Genomic DNA, 24,443 nt, shown 5'->3' with positions numbered 1-24,443 from the left:
ATTGGCGGGCGCACCGCCGCGTGTGTGAGACGCACTGCTGCTCGTTGCACCCCCTGTCATTCGCTGGGCGCGTGCAGCCTTCGACACTAGCGGAGGACGCATCTTGTCCCTGGTGTTCAGCGGAGGGCCTGTGCGGGGTGTGGCAGTGTCGTGCTGGAGGGCCCACTGGTAGCGATGTGGGTTTCCTCGCCTCGCCTCGCCTCGCCTCGCCTCGCCTCACACCAGGTGTCTGCGTAAGTTTGCAGTGCATTCGCACCATTCCTATCCCTGTCCCTGTCCCCGTCCCGACTTGTCCTGACTTTGCTCGACTGCCGCTCGCTGCCGCTCGGGTCGTAGTTCATATGACAGCGCAAGCACGACAAACGTCTGCGGGACGAGACGAGACGAGACGAGACGACTAAGGAATAAATTCGTGGTTACAAATCAAATTTGGAACTCTACACTCCTACACAACAATAGGCGGTGACGTATTTCAGAAATCACCTGCCCATTCGTACTGTTTTGTCGTTTTCAAAGTCTTTTTGGCAAACTTGGTTAGCACATTCTCCCTCAAACTGAGTTAATTACTGCATTTTCGTACCATTACAGTAGTTTAAAAGGCTTAAGGAAGCATCTTTGTCACAACAGAAAGGTAGTTTGAAATTTGGGATGGCGACATAACAAAAAAAAAAAAAAAAACAGGAAGGGAGCCAACAGCACCCGGGTTTCCCAGGCGGTCACCCATCCAAGTACTAGCCGGGCCCGATGATGCTTAACTTCGGTGATCGGACGAGAACCGGTGTATTCATCATGGTATGGCCGTTGGCGCTCATCTAATGTAGGAGCACGGCAGAATTCGCGTTCGGCTTTTCTCCCAACACACAAAATGTTAGTTTTCGGCCGCATTTGACGAAAGCGCTTCCTTCCGCAACCGCCAGTTCCTCGAGGACGGCGCGGGGAGGCGCGCCCGGCGTCCCAGCAGAGTGTCGGCCGAATTGGCGGGCGGACCGCCGCGTGTGTTAGACGCACTGCTGCTCGTTGCACCCCCTGTCATTCGCTGGGCGCGTGCAGCCTTCGACACTAGCGGAGGACGCATCTTGTCCCTGGTGTTCAGCGGAGGGCCTGTGCGGGGTGTGGCAGTGTCGTGCTGGAGGGCCCACTGGTAGCGATGTGGGCTTCCTCGCCTCGCCACGCCTCGCCTCGCCTCGCCTCACACCAGGTGTCTGCGTAGTTTGCAGTGCATTCGCACCATTCCTATCCCTGTCCCTGTCCCCGTCCCGACTTGTCCCGACTTTGCTCGACTGCCGCTCGCTGCCGCTCGGGTCGTGGTCCATATGACAGCGCAAGCACGACAAACGTCTGCGGGACGAGACGAGACGAGACGAGACGACTAAGGAATAAATTCGTGGTTACAAATCAAATTTGGAACTCAACACACCTACACAACAATAGGCGGTGACATATTTCAGAAACCACCTGCCCATTCGTACTGTTTTGTCGTTTTCAAAGTCTTCTTGGCAAACTTGGTTAGCACATTCTCCCTCAAACTGAGTTAATTACTGCATTTTCGTTCCATTACAGTAGTTTAAAAGGCTTAAGGGTCATCTTTGTCACAACAGAAAGGTAGTTTGAAAATTGGGCTGGCGACATAACAAAAAAAAAAACAGTAAGGGAGCCAACAGCACCCGGGTTTCCCAGGCGGTCACCCATCCAAGTACTAGCCGGGCCCGATGATGCTTAACTTCGGTGATCGGACGAGAACCGGTGTATTCATCATGGTATGGCCGTTGGCGCTCATCTAATGTAGGAGCACGGCAGAATTCGCGTTCGGCTTTTCTCCCAACACACAAAATGTTAGTTTTCGGCCGCATTTGACGAAAGCGCTTCCTTCCGCAACCGCCAGTTCCTCGAGGACGGCGCGGGGAGGCGCGCCCGGCGTCCCAGCAGAGTGACGGCCGAATTGGCGGGCGCACCGCCGCGTGTGTGAGACGCACTGCTGCTCGTTGCACCCCCTGTCATTCGCTGGGCGCGTGCAGCCTTCGACACTAGCGGAGGACGCATCTTGTCCCTGGTGTTCAGCGGAGGGCCTGTGCGGGGTGTGGCAGTGTCGTGCTGGAGGGCCCACTGGTAGCGATGTGGGCTTCCTCGCCTCGCCACGCCTCGCCACGCCTCGCCTCACACCAGGTGTCTGCGTAGTTTGCAGTGCATTCGCACCATTCCTATCCCTGTCCCTGTCCCCGTCCCGACTTGTCCCGACTTTGCTCGACTGCCGCTCGCTGCCGCTCGGGTCGTGGTCCATATGACAGCGCAAGCACGACAAACGTCTGCGGGACGAGACGAGACGAGACGAGACGACTAAGGAATAAATTCGTGGTTACAAATCAAATTTGGAACTCAACACACCTACACAACAATAGGCGGTGACGTATTTCAGAAATCACCTGCCGATTCGTACTGTTTTGTCGTTTTCAAAGTCTTCTTGGCAAACTTGGTTAGCACATTCTCCCTCAAACTGAGTTAATTACTGCATTTTCGTTCCATTACAGTAGTTTAAAAGGCTTAAGGGTCATCTTTGTCACAACAGAAAGGTAGTTTGAAAATTGGGCTGGCGACATAACAAAAAAAAAAAACAGTAAGGGAGCCAACAGCACCCGGGTTTCCCAGGCGGTCACCCATCCAAGTACTAGCCGGGCCCGATGATGCTTAACTTCGGTGATCGGACGAGAACCGGTGTATTCATCATGGTATGGCCGTTGGCGCTCATCTAATGTAGGAGCACGGCAGAATTCGCGTTCGGCTTTTCTCCCAACACACAAAATGTTAGTTTTCGGCCGCATTTGACGAAAGCGCTTCCTTCCGCAACCGCCAGTTCCTCGAGGACGGCGCGGGGAGGCGCGCCCGGCGTCCCAGCAGAGTGACGGCCGAATTGGCGGGCGCACCGCCGCGTGTGTGAGACGCACTGCTGCTCGTTGCACCCCCTGTCATTCGCTGGGCGCGTGCAGCCTTCGACACTAGCGGAGGACGCATCTTGTCCCTGGTGTTCAGCGGAGGGCCTGTGCGGGGTGTGGCAGTGTCGTGCTGGAGGGCCCACTGGTAGCGATGTGGGTTTCCTCGCCTCGCCTCGCCTCGCCTCGCCTCGCCTCACACCAGGTGTCTGCGTAAGTTTGCAGTGCATTCGCACCATTCCTATCCCTGTCCCTGTCCCCGTCCCGACTTGTCCCGACTTTGCTCGACTGCCGCTCGCTGCCGCTCGGGTCGTAGTCCATATGACAGCGCAAGCACGACAAACGTCTGCGGGACGAGACGAGACGAGACGAGACGACTAAGGAATAAATTCGTGGTTACAAATCAAATTTGGAACTCAACACACCTACACAACAATAGGCGGTGACGTATTTCAGAAATCACCTGCCGATTCGTACTGTTTTGTCGTTTTCAAAGTCTTTTTGGCAAACTTGGTTAGCACATTCTCCCTCAAACTGAGTTAATTACTGCATTTTCGTACCATTACAGTAGTTTAAAAGGCTTAAGGAAGCATCTTTGTCACAACAGAAAGGTAGTTTGAAATTTGGGATGGCGACATAACAAAAAAAAGAAAAAACAGGAAGGGAGCCAACAGCACCCGGGTTTCCCAGGCGGTCACCCATCCAAGTACTAGCCGGGCCCGATGATGCTTAACTTCGGTGATCGGACGAGAACCGGTGTATTCATCATGGTATGGCCGTTGGCGCTCATCTAATGTAGGAGCACGGCAGAATTCGCGTTCGGCTTTTCTCCCAACACACAAAATGTTAGTTTTCGGCCGCATTTGACGAAAGCGCTTCCTTCCGCAACCGAGAGTTCCTCGAGGACGGCGTGGGGAGGCGCGCCCGGCGTCCCAGCAGAGTGACGGCCGAATTGGCGGGCGCACCGCCGCGTGTGTGAGACGCACTGCTGCTCGTTGCACCCCCTGTCATTCGCTGGGCGCGTGCAGCCTTCGACACTAGCGGAGGACGCATCTTGTCCCTGGTGTTCAGCGGAGGGCCTGTGCGGGGTGTGGCAGTGTCGTGCTGGAGGGCCCACTGGTAGCGATGTGGGTTTCCTCGCCTCGCCTCGCCTCGCCTCGCCTCGCCTCACACCAGGTGTCTGCGTAAGTTTGCAGTGCATTCGCACCATTCCTATCCCTGTCCCTGTCCCCGTCCCGACTTGTCCTGACTTTGCTCGACTGCCGCTCGCTGCCGCTCGGGTCGTAGTTCATATGACAGCGCAAGCACGACAAACGTCTGCGGGACGAGACGAGACGAGACGAGACGACTAAGGAATAAATTCGTGGTTACAAATCAAATTTGGAACTCTACACTCCTACACAACAATAGGCGGTGACGTATTTCAGAAATCACCTGCCCATTCGTACTGTTTTGTCGTTTTCAAAGTCTTTTTGGCAAACTTGGTTAGCACATTCTCCCTCAAACTGAGTTAATTACTGCATTTTCGTACCATTACAGTAGTTTAAAAGGCTTAAGGAAGCATCTTTGTCACAACAGAAAGGTAGTTTGAAATTTGGGATGGCGACATAACAAAAAAAAAAAAAAAAAACAGGAAGGGAGCCAACAGCACCCGGGTTTCCCAGGCGGTCACCCATCCAAGTACTAGCCGGGCCCGATGATGCTTAACTTCGGTGATCGGACGAGAACCGGTGTATTCATCATGGTATGGCCGTTGGCGCTCATCTAATGTAGGAGCACGGCAGAATTCGCGTTCGGCTTTTCTCCCAACACACAAAATGTTAGTTTTCGGCCGCATTTGACGAAAGCGCTTCCTTCCGCAACCGCCAGTTCCTCGAGGACGGCGCGGGGAGGCGCGCCCGGCGTCCCAGCAGAGTGTCGGCCGAATTGGCGGGCGGACCGCCGCGTGTGTTAGACGCACTGCTGCTCGTTGCACCCCCTGTCATTCGCTGGGCGCGTGCAGCCTTCGACACTAGCGGAGGACGCATCTTGTCCCTGGTGTTCAGCGGAGGGCCTGTGCGGGGTGTGGCAGTGTCGTGCTGGAGGGCCCACTGGTAGCGATGTGGGCTTCCTCGCCTCGCCACGCCTCGCCTCGCCTCGCCTCACACCAGGTGTCTGCGTAGTTTGCAGTGCATTCGCACCATTCCTATCCCTGTCCCTGTCCCCGTCCCGACTTGTCCCGACTTTGCTCGACTGCCGCTCGCTGCCGCTCGGGTCGTGGTCCATATGACAGCGCAAGCACGACAAACGTCTGCGGGACGAGACGAGACGAGACGAGACGACTAAGGAATAAATTCGTGGTTACAAATCAAATTTGGAACTCAACACACCTACACAACAATAGGCGGTGACATATTTCAGAAACCACCTGCCCATTCGTACTGTTTTGTCGTTTTCAAAGTCTTCTTGGCAAACTTGGTTAGCACATTCTCCCTCAAACTGAGTTAATTACTGCATTTTCGTTCCATTACAGTAGTTTAAAAGGCTTAAGGGTCATCTTTGTCACAACAGAAAGGTAGTTTGAAAATTGGGCTGGCGACATAACAAAAAAAAAAACAGTAAGGGAGCCAACAGCACCCGGGTTTCCCAGGCGGTCACCCATCCAAGTACTAGCCGGGCCCGATGATGCTTAACTTCGGTGATCGGACGAGAACCGGTGTATTCATCATGGTATGGCCGTTGGCGCTCATCTAATGTAGGAGCACGGCAGAATTCGCGTTCGGCTTTTCTCCCAACACACAAAATGTTAGTTTTCGGCCGCATTTGACGAAAGCGCTTCCTTCCGCAACCGCCAGTTCCTCGAGGACGGCGCGGGGAGGCGCGCCCGGCGTCCCAGCAGAGTGACGGCCGAATTGGCGGGCGCACCGCCGCGTGTGTGAGACGCACTGCTGCTCGTTGCACCCCCTGTCATTCGCTGGGCGCGTGCAGCCTTCGACACTAGCGGAGGACGCATCTTGTCCCTGGTGTTCAGCGGAGGGCCTGTGCGGGGTGTGGCAGTGTCGTGCTGGAGGGCCCACTGGTAGCGATGTGGGTTTCCTCGCCTCGCCTCGCCTCGCCTCGCCTCGCCTCACACCAGGTGTCTGCGTAAGTTTGCAGTGCATTCGCACCATTCCTATCCCTGTCCCTGTCCCCGTCCCGACTTGTCCCGACTTTGCTCGACTGCCGCTCGCTGCCGCTCGGGTCGTAGTCCATATGACAGCGCAAGCACGACAAACGTCTGCGGGACGAGACGAGACGAGACGAGACGACTAAGGAATAAATTCGTGGTTACAAATCAAATTTGGAACTCAACACACCTACACAACAATAGGCGGTGACGTATTTCAGAAATCACCTGCCGATTCGTACTGTTTTGTCGTTTTCAAAGTCTTTTTGGCAAACTTGGTTAGCACATTCTCCCTCAAACTGAGTTAATTACTGCATTTTCGTACCATTACAGTAGTTTAAAAGGCTTAAGGAAGCATCTTTGTCACAACAGAAAGGTAGTTTGAAATTTGGGATGGCGACATAACAAAAAAAAGAAAAAACAGGAAGGGAGCCAACAGCACCCGGGTTTCCCAGGCGGTCACCCATCCAAGTACTAGCCGGGCCCGATGATGCTTAACTTCGGTGATCGGACGAGAACCGGTGTATTCATCATGGTATGGCCGTTGGCGCTCATCTAATGTAGGAGCACGGCAGAATTCGCGTTCGGCTTTTCTCCCAACACACAAAATGTTAGTTTTCGGCCGCATTTGACGAAAGCGCTTCCTTCCGCAACCGAGAGTTCCTCGAGGACGGCGTGGGGAGGCGCGCCCGGCGTCCCAGCAGAGTGACGGCCGAATTGGCGGGCGCACCGCCGCGTGTGTGAGACGCACTGCTGCTCGTTGCACCCCCTGTCATTCGCTGGGCGCGTGCAGCCTTCGACACTAGCGGAGGACGCATCTTGTCCCTGGTGTTCAGCGGAGGGCCTGTGCGGGGTGTGGCAGTGTCGTGCTGGAGGGCCCACTGGTAGCGATGTGGGTTTCCTCGCCTCGCCTCGCCTCGCCTCGCCTCGCCTCACACCAGGTGTCTGCGTAAGTTTGCAGTGCATTCGCACCATTCCTATCCCTGTCCCTGTCCCCGTCCCGACTTGTCCTGACTTTGCTCGACTGCCGCTCGCTGCCGCTCGGGTCGTAGTTCATATGACAGCGCAAGCACGACAAACGTCTGCGGGACGAGACGAGACGAGACGAGACGACTAAGGAATAAATTCGTGGTTACAAATCAAATTTGGAACTCTACACTCCTACACAACAATAGGCGGTGACGTATTTCAGAAATCACCTGCCCATTCGTACTGTTTTGTCGTTTTCAAAGTCTTTTTGGCAAACTTGGTTAGCACATTCTCCCTCAAACTGAGTTAATTACTGCATTTTCGTACCATTACAGTAGTTTAAAAGGCTTAAGGAAGCATCTTTGTCACAACAGAAAGGTAGTTTGAAATTTGGGATGGCGACATAACAAAAAAAAAAAAAAAAAACAGGAAGGGAGCCAACAGCACCCGGGTTTCCCAGGCGGTCACCCATCCAAGTACTAGCCGGGCCCGATGATGCTTAACTTCGGTGATCGGACGAGAACCGGTGTATTCATCATGGTATGGCCGTTGGCGCTCATCTAATGTAGGAGCACGGCAGAATTCGCGTTCGGCTTTTCTCCCAACACACAAAATGTTAGTTTTCGGCCGCATTTGACGAAAGCGCTTCCTTCCGCAACCGCCAGTTCCTCGAGGACGGCGCGGGGAGGCGCGCCCGGCGTCCCAGCAGAGTGTCGGCCGAATTGGCGGGCGGACCGCCGCGTGTGTTAGACGCACTGCTGCTCGTTGCACCCCCTGTCATTCGCTGGGCGCGTGCAGCCTTCGACACTAGCGGAGGACGCATCTTGTCCCTGGTGTTCAGCGGAGGGCCTGTGCGGGGTGTGGCAGTGTCGTGCTGGAGGGCCCACTGGTAGCGATGTGGGCTTCCTCGCCTCGCCACGCCTCGCCTCGCCTCGCCTCACACCAGGTGTCTGCGTAGTTTGCAGTGCATTCGCACCATTCCTATCCCTGTCCCTGTCCCCGTCCCGACTTGTCCCGACTTTGCTCGACTGCCGCTCGCTGCCGCTCGGGTCGTGGTCCATATGACAGCGCAAGCACGACAAACGTCTGCGGGACGAGACGAGACGAGACGAGACGACTAAGGAATAAATTCGTGGTTACAAATCAAATTTGGAACTCAACACACCTACACAACAATAGGCGGTGACATATTTCAGAAACCACCTGCCCATTCGTACTGTTTTGTCGTTTTCAAAGTCTTCTTGGCAAACTTGGTTAGCACATTCTCCCTCAAACTGAGTTAATTACTGCATTTTCGTTCCATTACAGTAGTTTAAAAGGCTTAAGGGTCATCTTTGTCACAACAGAAAGGTAGTTTGAAAATTGGGCTGGCGACATAACAAAAAAAAAAACAGTAAGGGAGCCAACAGCACCCGGGTTTCCCAGGCGGTCACCCATCCAAGTACTAGCCGGGCCCGATGATGCTTAACTTCGGTGATCGGACGAGAACCGGTGTATTCATCATGGTATGGCCGTTGGCGCTCATCTAATGTAGGAGCACGGCAGAATTCGCGTTCGGCTTTTCTCCCAACACACAAAATGTTAGTTTTCGACCGCATTTGACGAAAGCGCTTCCTTCCGCAACCGCCAGTTCCTCGAGGACGGCGCGGGGAGGCGCGCCCGGCGTCCCAGCAGAGTGACGGCCGAATTGGCGGGCGCACCGCCGCGTGTGTGAGACACACTGCTGCTCGTTGCACCCCCTGTCATTCGCTGGGCGCGTGCAGCCTTCGACACTAGCGGAGGACGCATCTTGTCCCTGGTGTTCAGCGGAGGGCCTGTGCGGGGTGTGGCAGTGTCGTGCTGGAGGGCCCACTGGTAGCGATGTGGGCTTCCTCGCCTCGCCACGCCTCGCCACGCCTCGCCTCACACCAGGTGTCTGCGTAGTTTGCAGTGCATTCGCACCATTCCTATCCCTGTCCCTGTCCCCGTCCCGACTTGTCCCGACTTTGCTCGACTGCCGCTCGCTGCCGCTCGGGTCGTGGTCCATATGACAGCGCAAGCACGACAAACGTCTGCGGGACGAGACGAGACGAGACGAGACGAGACGACTAAGGAATAAATTCGTGGTTACAAATCAAATTTGGAACTCTACACTCCTACACAACAATAGGCGGTGACGTATTTCAGAAATCACCTAACGATTCGTAATGTTTTGTTGTTTACAAAGTCTTCTTGGCAAACTTGGTTAGCACATTCTCCCTCAAACTGAGTTAATTACTGCATTTTCGTACCATTACAGTAGTTTAAAAGGCTTAAAGAAGCATCTTTGTCACAACAGAAAGATAGTTTGAAAATTGGGCTGGCGACATAACAAAAAAAAAAACAGGAAGGGAGCCAGCAGCACCCGGGTTTCCCAGGCGGTCACCCATCCAAGTACTAGCCGGGCCCGATGATGCTTAACTTCGGTGGTCGGACGAGAACCGGTGTATTCATCATGGTATGGCCGTTGACGCTCATCTAATGTAGGAGCACGGCAGAATTCGCGTTCGGCTTTTCTCCCAACACACAAAATGTTAGTTTTCGGCCGCATTTGACGAAAGCGCTTCCTTCCGCAACCGCCAGTTCCTCGAGGACGGCGCGGGGAGGCGCGCCCGGCGTCCCAGCAGAGTGACGGCCGAATTGGCGGGCGCACCGCCGCGTGTGTGAGACGCACTGCTGCTCGTTGCACCCCCTGTCATTCGCTGGGCGCGTTCAGCCTTCGACACTAGCGGAGGACGCATCTTGTCCCTGGTGTTCAGCGGAGGGCCTGTGCGGGATGTGGCAGTGTCGTGCTGGAGGGCCCACTGGTAGCGATGTGGGCTTCCTCGCCTCGCCTCGACTCGCCTCGCCTCGCCTCGCCTCACACCAGGTGTCTGCGTAGTTTGCAGTGCATTCGCACCATTCCTATCCCTGTCCCTGTCCCCGTCCCGACTTGTCCCGACTTTGCTCGACTGCCGCTCGCTGCCGCTCGGGTCGTGGTCCATATGACAGCGCAAGCACGACAAACGTCTGCGGGACGAGACGAGACGAGACGAGACGAGACGAGACGACTAAGGAATAAATTCGTGGTTACAAATCAAATTTGGAACTCTACACTCCTACACAACAATAGGCGGTGACGTATTTCAGAAATCACCTGCCGATTCGTACTGTTTTGTCGTTTTCAAAGTCTTTTTGGCAAACTTGGTTAGCACATTCTCCCTCAAACTGAGTTAATTACTGCATTTTCGTACCATTACAGTAGTTTAAAAGGCATAAAGAAGCATCTTTGTCACAACAGATAGGTAGTTTGAAAATTGGGCTGGTGACATAACAAAAAAAAAAAAAAACAGGAATGGAGCCAGCAGCACCCGGGTTCCCCAGGTGGTCACCCATCCAAGTACTAGTCGGGCCCGATGATGCTTAACTTCGGTGAACGGACGAGAACCGGTGTATTCATCATGGTATGGCCGTTGGCGCTCATCTAATGTAGGAGCACGGCAGAATTCGCGTTCGGCTTTTCTCCCAACACACAAAATGTTAGTTTTCGGCCGCATTTGACGAAAGCGCTTCCTTCCGCAACCGCCAGTTCCTCGAGGACGGCGCGGGGAGGCGCGCCCGGCGTCCCAGCAGAGTGACGGCCGAATTGGCGGGCGCACCGCCGCGTGTGTGAGACGCACTGCTGCTCGTTGCACCCCCTGTCATTCGCTGGGCGCGTGCAGCCTTCGACACTAGCGGAGGACGCATCTTGTCCCTGATGTTCAGCGGAAGGCCTGTGTGGGGTGTGGCAGTGTCGTGCTGGAGGGCCCACTGGTAGCGATGTGGGCTTCCTCGCCTCGCCTCGCCTCGCCTCGCCTCACACCAGGTGTCTGCGTAGTTTGCAGTGCATTCGCACCATTCCTATCCCTGTCCCTGTCCCCGTCCCGACTTGTCCCGACTTTGCTCGACTGCCGCTCGCTGCCGCTCGGGTCGTGGTCCATATGACAGCGCAAGCACGACAAACGTCTGCGGGACGAGACGAGACGAGACGAGACGAGACGACTAAGGAATAAATTCGTGGTTACAAATCAAATTTGGAACTCTACACTCCTACACAACAATAGGCGGTGACGTATTTCAGAAATCACCTAACGATTCGTAATGTTTTGTTGTTTACAAAGTCTTCTTGGCAAACTTGGTTAGCACATTCTCCCTCAAACTGAGTTAATTACTGCATTTTCGTACCATTACAGTAGTTTAAAAGGCTTAAAGAAGCATCTTTGTCACAACAGAAAGATAGTTTGAAAATTGGGCTGGCGACATAACAAAAAAAAAAACAGGAAGGGAGCCAGCAGCACCCGGGTTTCCCAGGCGGTCACCCATCCAAGTACTAGCCGGGCCCGATGATGCTTAACTTCGGTGATCGGACGAGAACCGGTGTATTCATCATGGTATGGCCGTTGGCGCTCATCTAATGTAGGAGCACGGCAGAATTCGCGTTCGGCTTTTCTCCCAACACACAAAATGTTAGTTTTCGGCCGCATTTGACGTAAGCGCTTCCTTCCGCAACCGCCAGTTCCTCCAGGACGGCGCGGGGAGGCGCGCCCGGCGTCCCAGCAGAGTGACGGCCGAATTGGCGGGCGCACCGCCGCGTGTGTGAGACGCACTGCTGCTCGTTGCACCCCCTGTCATTCGCTGGGCGCTTGCAGCCTTCGACACTCGAGGAGGACGCATCTTCTCCCTGGTGTTCAGCGGAGGCCTGTGCGGGGTGTGGCAGTGTCGTGCTGGAGGGCCCACTGGTAGCGATGTGGGCTTCCTCGCCTCGCCTCGACTCGCCTCGCCTCGCCTCGCCTCACACCAGGTGTCTGCGTAGTTTGCAGTGCATTCGCACCATTCCTATCCCTGTCCCTGTCCCCGTCCCGACTTGTCCCGACTTTGCTCGACTGCCGCTCGCTGCCGCTCGGGTCGTGGTCCATATGACAGCGCAAGCACGACAAACGTCTGCGGGACGAGACGAGACGAGACGAGACGAGACGAGACGACTAAGGAATAAATTCGTGGTTACAAATCAAATTTGGAACTCTACACTCCTACACAACAATAGGCGGTGACGTATTTCAGAAATCACCTGCCGATTCGTACTGTTTTGTCGTTTTCAAAGTCTTTTTGGCAAACTTGGTTAGCACATTCTCCCTCAAACTGAGTTAATTACTGCATTTTCGTACCATTACAGTAGTTTAAAAGGCATAAAGAAGCATCTTTGTCACAACAGATAGGTAGTTTGAAAATTGGGCTGGTGACATAACAAAAAAAAAAAAAAACAGGAATGGAGCCAGCAGCACCCGGGTTCCCCAGGTGGTCACCCATCCAAGTACTAGTCGGGCCCGATGATGCTTAACTTCGGTGAACGGACGAGAACCGGTGTATTCATCATGGTATGGCCGTTGGCGCTCATCTAATGTAGGAGCACGGCAGAATTCGCGTTCGGCTTTTCTCCCAACACACAAAATGTTAGTTTTCGGCCGCATTTGACGAAAGCGCTTCCTTCCGCAACCGCCAGTTCCTCGAGGACGGCGCGGGGAGGCGCGCCCGGCGTCCCAGCAGAGTGACGGCCGAATTGGCGGGCGCACCGCCGCGTGTGTGAGACGCACTGCTGCTCGTTGCACCCCCTGTCATTCGCTGGGCGCGTGCAGCCTTCGACACTAGCGGAGGACGCATCTTGTCCCTGATGTTCAGCGGAAGGCCTGTGTGGGGTGTGGCAGTGTCGTGCTGGAGGGCCCACTGGTAGCGATGTGGGCTTCCTCGCCTCGCCTCGCCTCGCCTCGCCACACACCAGGTGTCTGCGTAGTTTGCAGTGCATTCGCACCATTCCTATCCCTGTCCCTGTCCCCGTCCCGACTTGTCCCGACTTTGCTCGACTGCCGCTCGCTGCCGCTCGGGTCGTGGTCCATATGACAGCGCAAGCACGACAAACGTCTGCGGGACGAGACGAGACGAGACGAGACGAGACGACTAACGATTAAATTCGTCGTTACAAATCAAATTTAGAACTCTACACTCCTACACAACAATAGGCGGTGACGTATTTCAGAAATCACCTGCCGATTTGTACTGTTTTGACGTTTTCAAAGTCTTCTTGGCAAACTTGATTAGCACATTCTCCCTCAAACTGAGTTAATTACTGCATTTTCGTACCATTACAGTAGTTTAAAAGGCTTAAAGAAGCATCTTTGTCACAACAGAAAGATAGTTTGAAAATTGGGCTGGCGACATAACAAAAAAAAAAAACAGGAAGGGAGCCAGCAGCACCCGGGTTTCCCAGGCGGTCACCCATCCAAGTACTAGCCGGGCCCGATGATGCTTAACTTCGGTGATCGGACGAGAACCGGTGTATTCATCATGGTATGGCCGTTGACGCTCATCTAATGTAGGAGCACGGCAGAATTCGCATTCGGCTTTTCTCCCAACACACAAAATGTTAGTTTTCGGCCGCATTTGACGAAAGCGCTTCCTTCCGCAACCGCCAGTTCCTCGAGGACGGCGCGGGGAGGCGCGCCCGGCGTCCCAGCAGAGTGACAGCCGAATTGGCGGGCGCACCGCCGCGTGTGTGAGACGCACTGCTGCTCGTTGCACCCCCTGTCATTCGCTGGGCGCGTTCAGCCTTCGACACTAGCGGAGGACGCATCTTGTCCCTGGTGTTCAGCGGAGGGCCTGTGCGGGATGTGGCAGTGTCGTGCTGGAGGGCCCACTGGTAGCGATGTGGGCTTCTTCGCCTCGCCTCGACTCGCCTCGCCTCGCCTCGCCTCACACCAGGTGTCTGCGTAGTTTGCAGTGCATTCGCACCATTCCTATCCCTGTCCCTGTCCCCGTCCCGACTTGTCCCGACTTTGCTCGACTGCCGCTCGCTGCCGCTCGGGTCGTGGTCCATATGACAGCGCAAGCACGACAAACGTCTGCGGGACGAGACGAGACGAGACGAGACGAGACGACTAAGGAATAAATTCGTGGTTACAAATCAAATTTGGAACTCTACACTCCTACACAACAATAGGCGGTGACGTATTTCAGAAATCACCTAACGATTCGTAATGTTTTGTTGTTTACAAAGTCTTCTTGGCAAACTTGGTTAGCACATTCTCCCTCAAACTGAGTTAATTACTGCATTTTCGTACCATTACAGTAGTTTAAAAGGCTTAAAGAAGCATCTTTGTCACAACAGAAAGATAGTTTGAAAATTGGGCTGGCGACATAACAAAAAAAAAAAACAGGAAGGGAGCCAGCAGCACCCGGGTTTCCCAGGCGGTCACCCATCCAAGTACTAGCCGGGCCCGATGATGCTTAACTTCGGTGAACGGACGAGAACCGGTGTATTCATCATGGTATGGCCGTTGACGCTCATCTAATGTAGGAGCACGGCAGAATTCGCGTTCGGCTTTTCTCCCAACACACAAAATGTTAGTTTTCGGCCGCATTTGACGAAAGCGCTTCCTTCCGCAACCGCCAGTTCCTCGAGGACGGCGCGGGGAGGCGCGCCCGGCGTCCCAGCAGAGTGACGGCCGAATTGGCGGGCGCACCGCCGCGTGTGTGAGACGCACTGCTGCTCGTTGCACCCCCTGTCATTCGCTGGGCGCGTTCAGCCTTCGACACTAGCGGAGGACGCATCTTGTCCCTGGTGTTCAGCGGAGGGCCTGTGCGGGATGTGGCAGTGTCGTGCTGGAGGGCCCACTGGTAGCGATGTGGGCTTCCTCGCCTCGCCTCGACTCGCCTCGCCTCGCCTCGCCTCACACCAGGTGTCTGCGTAGTTTGCAGTGCATTCGCACCATTCCTATCCCTGTCCCTGTCCCCGTCCCGACTTGTCCCGACTTTGCTCGACTGCCGCTCGCTGCCGCTCGGGTCGTGGTCCATATGACAGCGCAAGCACGACAAACGTCTGCGGGACGAGACGAGACGAGACGAGACGAGACGAGACGACTAAGGAATAAATTCGTGGTTACAAATCAAATTTGGAACTCTACACTCCTACACAACAATAGGCGGTGACGTATTTCAGAAATCACCTGCCGATTCGTACTGTTTTGTCGTTTTCAAAGTCTTTTTGGCAAACTTGGTTAGCACATTCTCCCTCAAACTGAGTTAATTACTGCATTTTCGTACCATTACAGTAGTTTAAAAGGCATAAAGAAGCATCTTTGTCACAACAGATAGGTAGTTTGAAAATTGGGCTGGTGACATAACAAAAAAAAAAAAAAACAGGAATGGAGCCAGCAGCACCCGGGTTCCCCAGGTGGTCACCCATCCAAGTACTAGTCGGGCCCGATGATGCTTAACTTCGGTGAACGGACGAGAACCGGTGTATTCATCATGGTATGGCCGTTGGCGCTCATCTAATGTAGGAGCACGGCAGAATTCGCATTCGGCTTTTCTCCCAACACACAAAATGTTAGTTTTCGGCCGCATTTGACGAAAGCGCTTCCTTCCGCAACCGCCAGTTCCTCGAGGACGGCGCGGGGAGGCGCGCCCGGCGTCCCAGCAGAGTGACGGCCGAATTGGCGGGCGCACCGCCGCGTGTGTGAGACGCACTGCTGCTCGTTGCACCCCCTGTCATTCGCTGGGCGCGTGCAGCCTTCGACACTAGCGGAGGACGCATCTTGTCCCTGATGTTCAGCGGAAGGCCTGTGTGGGGTGTGGCAGTGTCGTGCTGGAGGGCCCACTGGTAGCGATGTGGGCTTCCTCGCCTCGCCTCGCCTCGCCTCGCCACACACCAGGTGTCTGCGTAGTTTGCAGTGCATTCGCACCATTCCTATCCCTGTCCCTGTCCCCGTCCCGACTTGTCCCGACTTTGCTCGACTGCCGCTCGCTGCCGCTCGGGTCGTGGTCCATATGACAGCGCAAGCACGACAAACGTCTGCGGGACGAGACGAGACGAGACGAGACGAGACGACTAACGATTAAATTCGTCGTTACAAATCAAATTTGGAACTCTACACTCCTACACAACAATAGGCGGTGACGTATTTCAGAAATCACCTGCCGATTTGTACTGTTTTGACGTTTTCAAAGTCTTCTTGGCAAACTTGATTAGCACATTCTCCCTCAAACTGAGTTAATTACTGCATTTTCGTACCATTACAGTAGTTTAAAAGGCTTAAAGAAGCATCTTTGTCACAACAGAAAGATAGTTTGAAAATTGGGCTGGCGACATAACAAAAAAAAAAACAGGAAGGGAGCCAGCAGCACCCGGGTTTCCCAGGCGGTCACCCATCCAAGTACTAGCCGGGCCCGATGATGCTTAACTTCGGTGATCGGACGAGAACCGGTGTATTCATCATGGTATGGCCGTTGACGCTCATCTAATGTAGGAGCACGGCAGAATTCGCATTCGGCTTTTCTCCCAACACACAAAATGTTAGTTTTCGGCCGCATTTGACGAAAGCGCTTCCTTCCGCAACCGCCAGTTCCTCGAGGACGGCGCGGGGAGGCGCGCCCGGCGTCCCAGCAGAGTGACAGCCGAATTGGCGGGCGCACCGCCGCGTGTGTGAGACGCACTGCTGCTCGTTGCACCCCCTGTCATTCGCTGGGCGCGTTCAGCCTTCGACACTAGCGGAGGACGCATCTTGTCCCTGGTGTTCAGCGGAGGGCCTGTGCGGGATGTGGCAGTGTCGTGCTGGAGGGCCCACTGGTAGCGATGTGGGCTTCCTCGCCTCGCCTCGACTCGCCTCGCCTCGCCTCGCCTCACACCAGGTGTCTGCGTAGTTTGCAGTGCATTCGCACCATTCCTATCCCTGTCCCTGTCCCCGTCCCGACTTGTCCCGACTTTGCTCGACTGCCGCTCGCTGCCGCTCGGGTCGTGGTCCATATGACAGCGCAAGCACGACAAACGTCTGCGGGACGAGACGAGACGAGACGAGACGAGACGACTAAGGAATAAATTCGTGGTTACAAATCAAATTTGGAACTCTACACTCCTACACAACAATAGGCGGTGACGTATTTCAGAAATCACCTAACGATTCGTAATGTTTTGTTGTTTACAAAGTCTTCTTGGCAAACTTGGTTAGCACATTCTCCCTCAAACTGAGTTAATTACTGCATTTTCGTACCATTACAGTAGTTTAAAAGGCTTAAAGAAGCATCTTTGTCACAACAGAAAGATAGTTTGAAAATTGGGCTGGCGACATAACAAAAAAAAAAAAACAGGAAGGGAGCCAGCAGCACCCGGGTTTCCCAGGCGGTCACCCATCCAAGTACTAGCCGGGCCCGATGATGCTTAACTTCGGTGATCGGACGAGAACCGGTGTATTCATCATGGTATGGCCGTTGACGCTCATCTAATGTAGGAGCACGGCAGAATTCGCGTTCGGCTTTTCTCCCAACACACAAAATGTTAGTTTTCGGCCGCATTTGACGAAAGCGCTTCCTTCCGCAACCGCCAGTTCCTCGAGGACGGCGCGGGGAGGCGCGCCCGGCGTCCCAGCAGAGTGACGGCCGAATTGGCGGGCGCACCGCCGCGTGTGTGAGACGCACTGCTGCTCGTTGCACCCCCTGTCATTCGCTGGGCGCGTTCAGCCTTCGACACTAGCGGAGGACGCATCTTGTCCCTGGTGTTCAGCGGAGGGCCTGTGCGGGATGTGGCAGTGTCGTGCTGGAGGGCCCACTGGTAGCGATGTGGGCTTCCTCGCCTCGCCTCGACTCGCCTCGCCTCGCCTCGCCTCACACCAGGTGTCTGCGTAGTTTGCAGTGCATTCGCACCATTCCTATCCCTGTCCCTGTCCCCGTCCCGACTTGTCCCGACTTTGCTCGACTGCCGCTCGCTGCCGCTCGGGTCGTGGTCCATATGACAGCGCAAGCACGACAAACGTCTGCGGGACGAGACGAGACGAGACGAGACGAGACGAGACGACTAAGGAATAAATTCGTGGTTACAAATCAAATTTGGAACTCTACACTCCTACACAACAATAGGCGGTGACGTATTTCAGAAATCACCTGCCGATTCGTACTGTTTTGTCGTTTTCAAAGTCTTTTTGGCAAACTTGGTTAGCACATTCTCCCTCAAACTGAGTTAATTACTGCATTTTCGTACCATTACAGTAGTTTAAAAGGCATAAAGAAGCATCTTTGTCACAACAGATAGGTAGTTTGAAAATTGGGCTGGTGACATAACAAAAAAAAAAAAAAACAGGAATGGAGCCAGCAGCACCCGGGTTCCCCAGGTGGTCACCCATCCAAGTACTAGTCGGGCCCGATGATGCTTAACTTCGGTGAACGGACGAGAACCGGTGTATTCATCATGGTATGGCCGTTGGCGCTCATCTAATGTAGGAGCACGGCAGAATTCGCGTTCGGCTTTTCTCCCAACACACAAAATGTTAGTTTTCGGCCGCATTTGACGAAAGCGCTTCCTTCCGCAACCGCCAGTTCCTCGAGGACGGCGCGGGGAGGCGCGCCCGGCGTCCCAGCAGAGTGACGGCCGAATTGGCGGGCGCACCGCCGCGTGTGTGAGACGCACTGCTGCTCGTTGCACCCCCTGTCATTCGCTGGGCGCGTGCAGACTTCGACACTAGCGGAGGACGCATCTTGTCCCTGATGTTCAGCGGAAGGCCTGTGTGGGGTGTGGCAGTGTCGTGCTGGAGGGCCCACTGGTAGCGATGTGGGCTTCCTCGCCTCGCCTCGCCTCGCCTCGCCACACACCAGGTGTCTGCGTAGTTTGCAGTGCATTCGCACCATTCCTATCCCTGTCCCTGTCCCCGTCCCGACTTGTCCCGACTTTGCTCGACTGCCGCTCGCTGCCGCTCGGGTCGTGGTCCATATGACAGCGCAAGCACGACAAACGTCTGCGGGACGAGACGAGACGAGACGAGACGAGACGACTAACGATTAAATTCGTCGTTACAAATCAAATTTGGAACTCTACACTCCTACACAACAATAGGCGGTGACGTATTTCAGAAATCACCTGCCGATTTGTACTGTTTTGACGTTTTCAAAGTCTTCTTGGCAAACTTGATTAGCACATTCTCCCTCAAACTGAGTTAATTACTGCATTTTCGTACCATTACAGTAGTTTAAAAGGCTTAAAGAAGCATCTTTGTCACAACAGAAAGATAGTTTGAAAATTGGGCTGGCGACATAACAAAAAAAAAAACAGGAAGGGAGCCAGCAGCACCCGGGTTTCCCAGGCGGTCACCCATCCAAGTACTAGCCGGGCCCGATGATGCTTAACTTCGGTGATCGGACGAGAACCGGTGTATTCATCATGGTATGGCCGTTGACGCTCATCTAATGTAGGAGCACGGCAGAATTCGCATTCGGCTTTTCTCCCAACACACAAAATGTTAGTTTTCGGCCGCATTTGACGAAAGCGCTTCCTTCCGCAACCGCCAGTTCCTCGAGGACGGCGCGGGGAGGCGCGCCCGGCGTCCCAGCAGAGTGACAGCCGAATTGGCGGGCGCACCGCCGCGTGTGTGAGACGCACTGCTGCTCGTTGCACCCCCTGTCATTCGCTGGGCGCGTTCAGCCTTCGACACTAGCGGAGGACGCATCTTGTCCCTGGTGTTCAGCGGAGGGCCTGTGCGGGATGTGGCAGTGTCGTGCTGGAGGGCCCACTGGTAGCGATGTGGGCTTCCTCGCCTCGCCTCGACTCGCCTCGCCTCGCCTCGCCTCACACCAGGTGTCTGCGTAGTTTGCAGTGCATTCGCACCATTCCTATCCCTGTCCCTGTCCCCGTCCCGACTTGTCCCGACTTTGCTCGACTGCCGCTCGCTGCCGCTCGGGTCGTGGTCCATATGACAGCGCAAGCACGACAAACGTCTGCGGGACGAGACGAGACGAGACGAGACGAGACGACTAAGGAATAAATTCGTGGTTACAAATCAAATTTGGAACTCTACACTCCTACACAACAATAGGCGGTGACGTATTTCAGAAATCACCTAACGATTCGTAATGTTTTGTTGTTTACAAAGTCTTCTTGGCAAACTTGGTTAGCACATTCTCCCTCAAACTGAGTTAATTACTGCATTTTCGTACCATTACAGTAGTTTAAAAGGCTTAAAGAAGCATCTTTGTCACAACAGAAAGATAGTTTGAAAATTGGGCTGGCGACATAACAAAAAAAAAAAAACAGGAAGGGAGCCAGCAGCACCCGGGTTTCCCAGGCGGTCACCCATCCAAGTACTAGCCGGGCCCGATGATGCTTAACTTCGGTGATCGGACGAGAACCGGTGTATTCATCATGGTATGGCCGTTGACGCTCATCTAATGTAGGAGCACGGCAGAATTCGCGTTCGGCTTTTCTCCCAACACACAAAATGTTAGTTTTCGGCCGCATTTGACGAAAGCGCTTCCTTCCGCAACCGCCAGTTCCTCGAGGACGGCGCGGGGAGGCGCGCCCGGCGTCCCAGCAGAGTGACGGCCGAATTGGCGGGCGCACCGCCGCGTGTGTGAGACGCACTGCTGCTCGTTGCACCCCCTGTCATTCGCTGGGCGCGTTCAGCCTTCGACACTAGCGGAGGACGCATCTTGTCCCTGGTGTTCAGCGGAGGGCCTGTGCGGGATGTGGCAGTGTCGTGCTGGAGGGCCCACTGGTAGCGATGTGGGCTTCCTCGCCTCGCCTCGACTCGCCTCGCCTCGCCTCGCCTCACACCAGGTGTCTGCGTAGTTTGCAGTGCATTCGCACCATTCCTATCCCTGTCCCTGTCCCCGTCCCGACTTGTCCCGACTTTGCTCGACTGCCGCTCGCTGCCGCTCGGGTCGTGGTCCATATGACAGCGCAAGCACGACAAACGTCTGCGGGACGAGACGAGACGAGACGAGACGAGACGAGACGACTAAGGAATAAATTCGTGGTTACAAATCAAATTTGGAACTCTACACTCCTACACAACAATAGGCGGTGACGTATTTCAGAAATCACCTGCCGATTCGTACTGTTTTGTCGTTTTCAAAGTCTTTTTGGCAAACTTGGTTAGCACATTCTCCCTCAAACTGAGTTAATTACTGCATTTTCGTACCATTACAGTAGTTTAAAAGGCATAAAGAAGCATCTTTGTCACAACAGATAGGTAGTTTGAAAATTGGGCTGGTGACATAACAAAAAAAAAAAAAAACAGGAATGGAGCCAGCAGCACCCGGGTTCCCCAGGTGGTCACCCATCCAAGTACTAGTCGGGCCCGATGATGCTTAACTTCGGTGAACGGACGAGAACCGGTGTATTCATCATGGTATGGCCGTTGGCGCTCATCTAATGTAGGAGCACGGCAGAATTCGCGTTCGGCTTTTCTCCCAACACACAAAATGTTAGTTTTCGGCCGCATTTGACGAAAGCGCTTCCTTCCGCAACCGCCAGTTCCTCGAGGACGGCGCGGGGAGGCGCGCCCGGCGTCCCAGCAGAGTGACGGCCGAATTGGCGGGCGCACCGCCGCGTGTGTGAGACGCACTGCTGCTCGTTGCACCCCCTGTCATTCGCTGGGCGCGTGCAGACTTCGACACTAGCGGAGGACGCATCTTGTCCCTGATGTTCAGCGGAAGGCCTGTGTGGGGTGTGGCAGTGTCGTGCTGGAGGGCCCACTGGTAGCGATGTGGGCTTCCTCGCCTCGCCTCGCCTCGCCTCGCCACACACCAGGTGTCTGCGTAGTTTGCAGTGCATTCGCACCATTCCTATCCCTGTCCCTGTCCCCGTCCCGACTTGTCCCGACTTTGCTCGACTGCCGCTCGCTGCCGCTCGGGTCGTGGTCCATATGACAGCGCAAGCACGACAAACGTCTGCGGGACGAGACGAGACGAGACGAGACGAGACGACTAACGATTAAATTCGTCGTTACAAATCAAATTTGGAACTCTACACTCCTACACAACAATAGGCGGTGACGTATTTCAGAAATCACCTGCCGATTTGTACTGTTTTGACGTTTTCAAAGTCTTCTTGGCAAACTTGATTAGCACATTCTCCCTCAAACTGAGTTAATTACTGCATTTTCGTACCATTACAGTAGTTTAAAAGGCTTAAAGAAGCATCTTTGTCACAACAGAAAGATAGTTTGAAAATTGGGCTGGCGACATAACAAAAAAAAAAAAACAGGAAGGGAGCCAGCAGCACCCGGGTTTCCCAGGCGGTCACCCATCCAAGTACTAGCCGGGCCCGATGATGCTTAACTTCGGTGATCGGACGAGAACCGGTGTATTCATCATGGTATGGCCGTTGACGCTCATCTAATGTAGGAGCACGGCAGAATTCGCATTCGGCTTTTCTCCCAACACACAAAATGTTAGTTTTCGGCCGCATTTGACGAAAGCGCTTCCTTCCGCAACCGCCAGTTCCTCGAGGACGGCGCGGGGAGGCGCGCCCGGCGTCCCAGCAGAGTGACAGCCGAATTGGCGGGCGCACCGCCGCGTGTGTGAGACGCACTGCTGCTCGTTGCACCCCCTGTCATTCGCTGGGCGCGTTCAGCCTTCGACACTAGCGGAGGACGCATCTTGTCCCTGGTGTTCAGCGGAGGGCCTGTGCGGGATGTGGCAGTGTCGTGCTGGAGGGCCCACTGGTAGCGATGTGGGCTTCCTCGCCTCGCCTCGACTCGCCTCGCCTCGCCTCGCCTCACACCAGGTGTCTGCGTAGTTTGCAGTGCATTCGCACCATTCCTATCCCTGTCCCTGACCCCGTCCCGACTTGTCCCGACTTTGCTCGACTGCCGCTCGCTGCCGCTCGGGTCGTGGTCCATATGACAGCGCAAGCACGACAAACGTCTGCGGGACGAGACGAGACGAGACGAGACGAGACGACTAAGGAATAAATTCGTGGTTACAAATCAAATTTGGAACTCTACACTCCTACACAACAATAGGCGGTGACGTATTTCAGAAATCACCTAACGATTCGTAATGTTTTGTTGTTTACAAAGTCTTCTTGGCAAACTTGGTTAGCACATTCTCCCTCAAACTGAGTTAATTACTGCATTTTCGTACCATTACAGTAGTTTAAAAGGCTTAAAGAAGCATCTTTGTCACAACAGAAAGATAGTTTGAAAATTGGGCTGGCGACATAACAAAAAAAAAAAACAGGAAGGGAGCCAGCAGCACCCGGGTTTCCCAGGCGGTCACCCATCCAAGTACTAGCCGGGCCCGATGATGCTTAACTTCGGTGATCGGACGAGAACCGGTGTATTCATCATGGTATGGCCGTTGACGCTCATCTAATGTAGGAGCACGGCAGAATTCGCGTTCGGCTTTTCTCCCAACACACAAAATGTTAGTTTTCGGCCGCATTTGACGAAAGCGCTTCCTTCCGCAACCGCCAGTTCCTCGAGGACGGCGCGGGGAGGCGCGCCCGGCGTCCCAGCAGAGTGACGGCCGAATTGGCGGGCGCACCGCCGCGTGTGTGAGACGCACTGCTGCTCGTTGCACCCCCTGTCATTCGCTGGGCGCGTTCAGCCTTCGACACTAGCGGAGGACGCATCTTGTCCCTGGTGTTCAGCGGAGGGCCTGTGCGGGATGTGGCAGTGTCGTGCTGGAGGGCCCACTGGTAGCGATGTGGGCTTCTTCGCCTCGCCTCGACTCGCCTCGCCTCGCCTCGCCTCACACCAGGTGTCTGCGTAGTTTGCAGTGCATTCGCACCATTCCTATCCCTGTCCCTGTCCCCGTCCCGACTTGTCCCGACTTTGCTCGACTGCCGCTCGCTGCCGCTCGGGTCGTGGTCCATATGACAGCGCAAGCACGACAAACGTCTGCGGGACGAGACGAGACGAGACGAGACGAGACGACTAAGGAATAAATTCGTGGTTACAAATCAAATTTGGAACTCTACACTCCTACACAACAATAGGCGGTGACGTATTTCAGAAATCACCTAACGATTCGTAATGTTTTGTTGTTTACAAAGTCTTCTTGGCAAACTTGGTTAGCACATTCTCCCTCAAACTGAGTTAATTACTGCATTTTCGTACCATTACAGTAGTTTAAAAGGCTTAAAGAAGCATCTTTGTCACAACAGAAAGATAGTTTGAAAATTGGGCTGGCGACATAACAAAAAAAAAAAACAGGAAGGGAGCCAGCAGCACCCGGGTTTCCCAGGCGGTCACCCATCCAAGTACTAGCCGGGCCCGATGATGCTTAACTTCGGTGAACGGACGAGAACCGGTGTATTCATCATGGTATGGCCGTTGACGCTCATCTAATGTAGGAGCACGGCAGAATTCGCGTTCGGCTTTTCTCCCAACACACAAAATGTTAGTTTTCGGCCGCATTTGACGAAAGCGCTTCCTTCCGCAACCGCCAGTTCCTCGAGGACGGCGCGGGGAGGCGCGCCCGGCGTCCCAGCAGAGTGACGGCCGAATTGGCGGGCGCACCGCCGCGTGTGTGAGACGCACTGCTGCTCGTTGCACCCCCTGTCATTCGCTGGGCGCGTTCAGCCTTCGACACTAGCGGAGGACGCATCT

General features: G+C 54.5%; 25 non-coding genes across 25 annotated transcripts; all 25 read right to left on the bottom strand.

Annotated features, from left to right (window-relative positions):
* Positions 1 to 687: 687 nt before the first annotated feature.
* Positions 688 to 806, bottom strand: LOC126189578 (5S ribosomal RNA). Its single transcript, XR_007538080.1, has one exon. It is a non-coding gene; the product is annotated as a 5S ribosomal RNA (ribosomal RNA).
* Positions 807 to 1,652: 846 nt separating this feature from the next.
* LOC126189567 (5S ribosomal RNA) lies at positions 1,653 to 1,771 on the bottom strand. Its single transcript, XR_007538069.1, has one exon. It is a non-coding gene; the product is annotated as a 5S ribosomal RNA (ribosomal RNA).
* Positions 1,772 to 2,618: 847 nt separating this feature from the next.
* Positions 2,619 to 2,737, bottom strand: LOC126189556 (5S ribosomal RNA). The gene has a single exon (XR_007538058.1). It is a non-coding gene; the product is annotated as a 5S ribosomal RNA (ribosomal RNA).
* Positions 2,738 to 3,589: 852 nt separating this feature from the next.
* Positions 3,590 to 3,708, bottom strand: LOC126189544 (5S ribosomal RNA). Its single transcript, XR_007538047.1, has one exon. It is a non-coding gene; the product is annotated as a 5S ribosomal RNA (ribosomal RNA).
* An 855-nt stretch (positions 3,709 to 4,563) lies between these two features.
* On the bottom strand, positions 4,564 to 4,682 carry LOC126189532 (5S ribosomal RNA). The gene has a single exon (XR_007538035.1). It is a non-coding gene; the product is annotated as a 5S ribosomal RNA (ribosomal RNA).
* Positions 4,683 to 5,528: 846 nt separating this feature from the next.
* On the bottom strand, positions 5,529 to 5,647 carry LOC126189521 (5S ribosomal RNA). The gene has a single exon (XR_007538024.1). It is a non-coding gene; the product is annotated as a 5S ribosomal RNA (ribosomal RNA).
* An 852-nt stretch (positions 5,648 to 6,499) lies between these two features.
* LOC126189508 (5S ribosomal RNA) lies at positions 6,500 to 6,618 on the bottom strand. The gene has a single exon (XR_007538012.1). It is a non-coding gene; the product is annotated as a 5S ribosomal RNA (ribosomal RNA).
* An 855-nt stretch (positions 6,619 to 7,473) lies between these two features.
* On the bottom strand, positions 7,474 to 7,592 carry LOC126189496 (5S ribosomal RNA). Its single transcript, XR_007538001.1, has one exon. It is a non-coding gene; the product is annotated as a 5S ribosomal RNA (ribosomal RNA).
* An 846-nt stretch (positions 7,593 to 8,438) lies between these two features.
* Positions 8,439 to 8,557, bottom strand: LOC126189485 (5S ribosomal RNA). Its single transcript, XR_007537990.1, has one exon. It is a non-coding gene; the product is annotated as a 5S ribosomal RNA (ribosomal RNA).
* An 852-nt stretch (positions 8,558 to 9,409) lies between these two features.
* LOC126189615 (5S ribosomal RNA) lies at positions 9,410 to 9,528 on the bottom strand. Its single transcript, XR_007538115.1, has one exon. It is a non-coding gene; the product is annotated as a 5S ribosomal RNA (ribosomal RNA).
* Positions 9,529 to 10,394: 866 nt separating this feature from the next.
* LOC126189705 (5S ribosomal RNA) lies at positions 10,395 to 10,513 on the bottom strand. Its single transcript, XR_007538202.1, has one exon. It is a non-coding gene; the product is annotated as a 5S ribosomal RNA (ribosomal RNA).
* An 847-nt stretch (positions 10,514 to 11,360) lies between these two features.
* LOC126189546 (5S ribosomal RNA) lies at positions 11,361 to 11,479 on the bottom strand. The gene has a single exon (XR_007538049.1). It is a non-coding gene; the product is annotated as a 5S ribosomal RNA (ribosomal RNA).
* An 865-nt stretch (positions 11,480 to 12,344) lies between these two features.
* LOC126189704 (5S ribosomal RNA) lies at positions 12,345 to 12,463 on the bottom strand. Its single transcript, XR_007538201.1, has one exon. It is a non-coding gene; the product is annotated as a 5S ribosomal RNA (ribosomal RNA).
* An 848-nt stretch (positions 12,464 to 13,311) lies between these two features.
* On the bottom strand, positions 13,312 to 13,430 carry LOC126189605 (5S ribosomal RNA). Its single transcript, XR_007538105.1, has one exon. It is a non-coding gene; the product is annotated as a 5S ribosomal RNA (ribosomal RNA).
* Positions 13,431 to 14,288: 858 nt separating this feature from the next.
* Positions 14,289 to 14,407, bottom strand: LOC126189662 (5S ribosomal RNA). Its single transcript, XR_007538161.1, has one exon. It is a non-coding gene; the product is annotated as a 5S ribosomal RNA (ribosomal RNA).
* An 866-nt stretch (positions 14,408 to 15,273) lies between these two features.
* LOC126189703 (5S ribosomal RNA) lies at positions 15,274 to 15,392 on the bottom strand. The gene has a single exon (XR_007538200.1). It is a non-coding gene; the product is annotated as a 5S ribosomal RNA (ribosomal RNA).
* Positions 15,393 to 16,239: 847 nt separating this feature from the next.
* Positions 16,240 to 16,358, bottom strand: LOC126189604 (5S ribosomal RNA). The gene has a single exon (XR_007538104.1). It is a non-coding gene; the product is annotated as a 5S ribosomal RNA (ribosomal RNA).
* An 859-nt stretch (positions 16,359 to 17,217) lies between these two features.
* Positions 17,218 to 17,336, bottom strand: LOC126189603 (5S ribosomal RNA). The gene has a single exon (XR_007538103.1). It is a non-coding gene; the product is annotated as a 5S ribosomal RNA (ribosomal RNA).
* Positions 17,337 to 18,202: 866 nt separating this feature from the next.
* LOC126189702 (5S ribosomal RNA) lies at positions 18,203 to 18,321 on the bottom strand. The gene has a single exon (XR_007538199.1). It is a non-coding gene; the product is annotated as a 5S ribosomal RNA (ribosomal RNA).
* An 847-nt stretch (positions 18,322 to 19,168) lies between these two features.
* On the bottom strand, positions 19,169 to 19,287 carry LOC126189601 (5S ribosomal RNA). Its single transcript, XR_007538101.1, has one exon. It is a non-coding gene; the product is annotated as a 5S ribosomal RNA (ribosomal RNA).
* Positions 19,288 to 20,146: 859 nt separating this feature from the next.
* Positions 20,147 to 20,265, bottom strand: LOC126189600 (5S ribosomal RNA). Its single transcript, XR_007538100.1, has one exon. It is a non-coding gene; the product is annotated as a 5S ribosomal RNA (ribosomal RNA).
* An 866-nt stretch (positions 20,266 to 21,131) lies between these two features.
* Positions 21,132 to 21,250, bottom strand: LOC126189701 (5S ribosomal RNA). Its single transcript, XR_007538198.1, has one exon. It is a non-coding gene; the product is annotated as a 5S ribosomal RNA (ribosomal RNA).
* Positions 21,251 to 22,099: 849 nt separating this feature from the next.
* LOC126189599 (5S ribosomal RNA) lies at positions 22,100 to 22,218 on the bottom strand. The gene has a single exon (XR_007538099.1). It is a non-coding gene; the product is annotated as a 5S ribosomal RNA (ribosomal RNA).
* Positions 22,219 to 23,076: 858 nt separating this feature from the next.
* Positions 23,077 to 23,195, bottom strand: LOC126189598 (5S ribosomal RNA). The gene has a single exon (XR_007538098.1). It is a non-coding gene; the product is annotated as a 5S ribosomal RNA (ribosomal RNA).
* An 858-nt stretch (positions 23,196 to 24,053) lies between these two features.
* Positions 24,054 to 24,172, bottom strand: LOC126189661 (5S ribosomal RNA). The gene has a single exon (XR_007538160.1). It is a non-coding gene; the product is annotated as a 5S ribosomal RNA (ribosomal RNA).
* Positions 24,173 to 24,443: the final 271 nt, after the last annotated feature.

This window comes from Schistocerca cancellata, chromosome 5, assembly GCF_023864275.1.
Source record: "Schistocerca cancellata isolate TAMUIC-IGC-003103 chromosome 5, iqSchCanc2.1, whole genome shotgun sequence".
Lineage (NCBI taxonomy): Eukaryota > Metazoa > Arthropoda > Insecta > Orthoptera > Acrididae > Schistocerca > Schistocerca cancellata.
The sequence above is the reverse complement of the archived record's forward strand: the minus strand, read 5'-3'. Positions and strand labels throughout refer to the sequence as shown.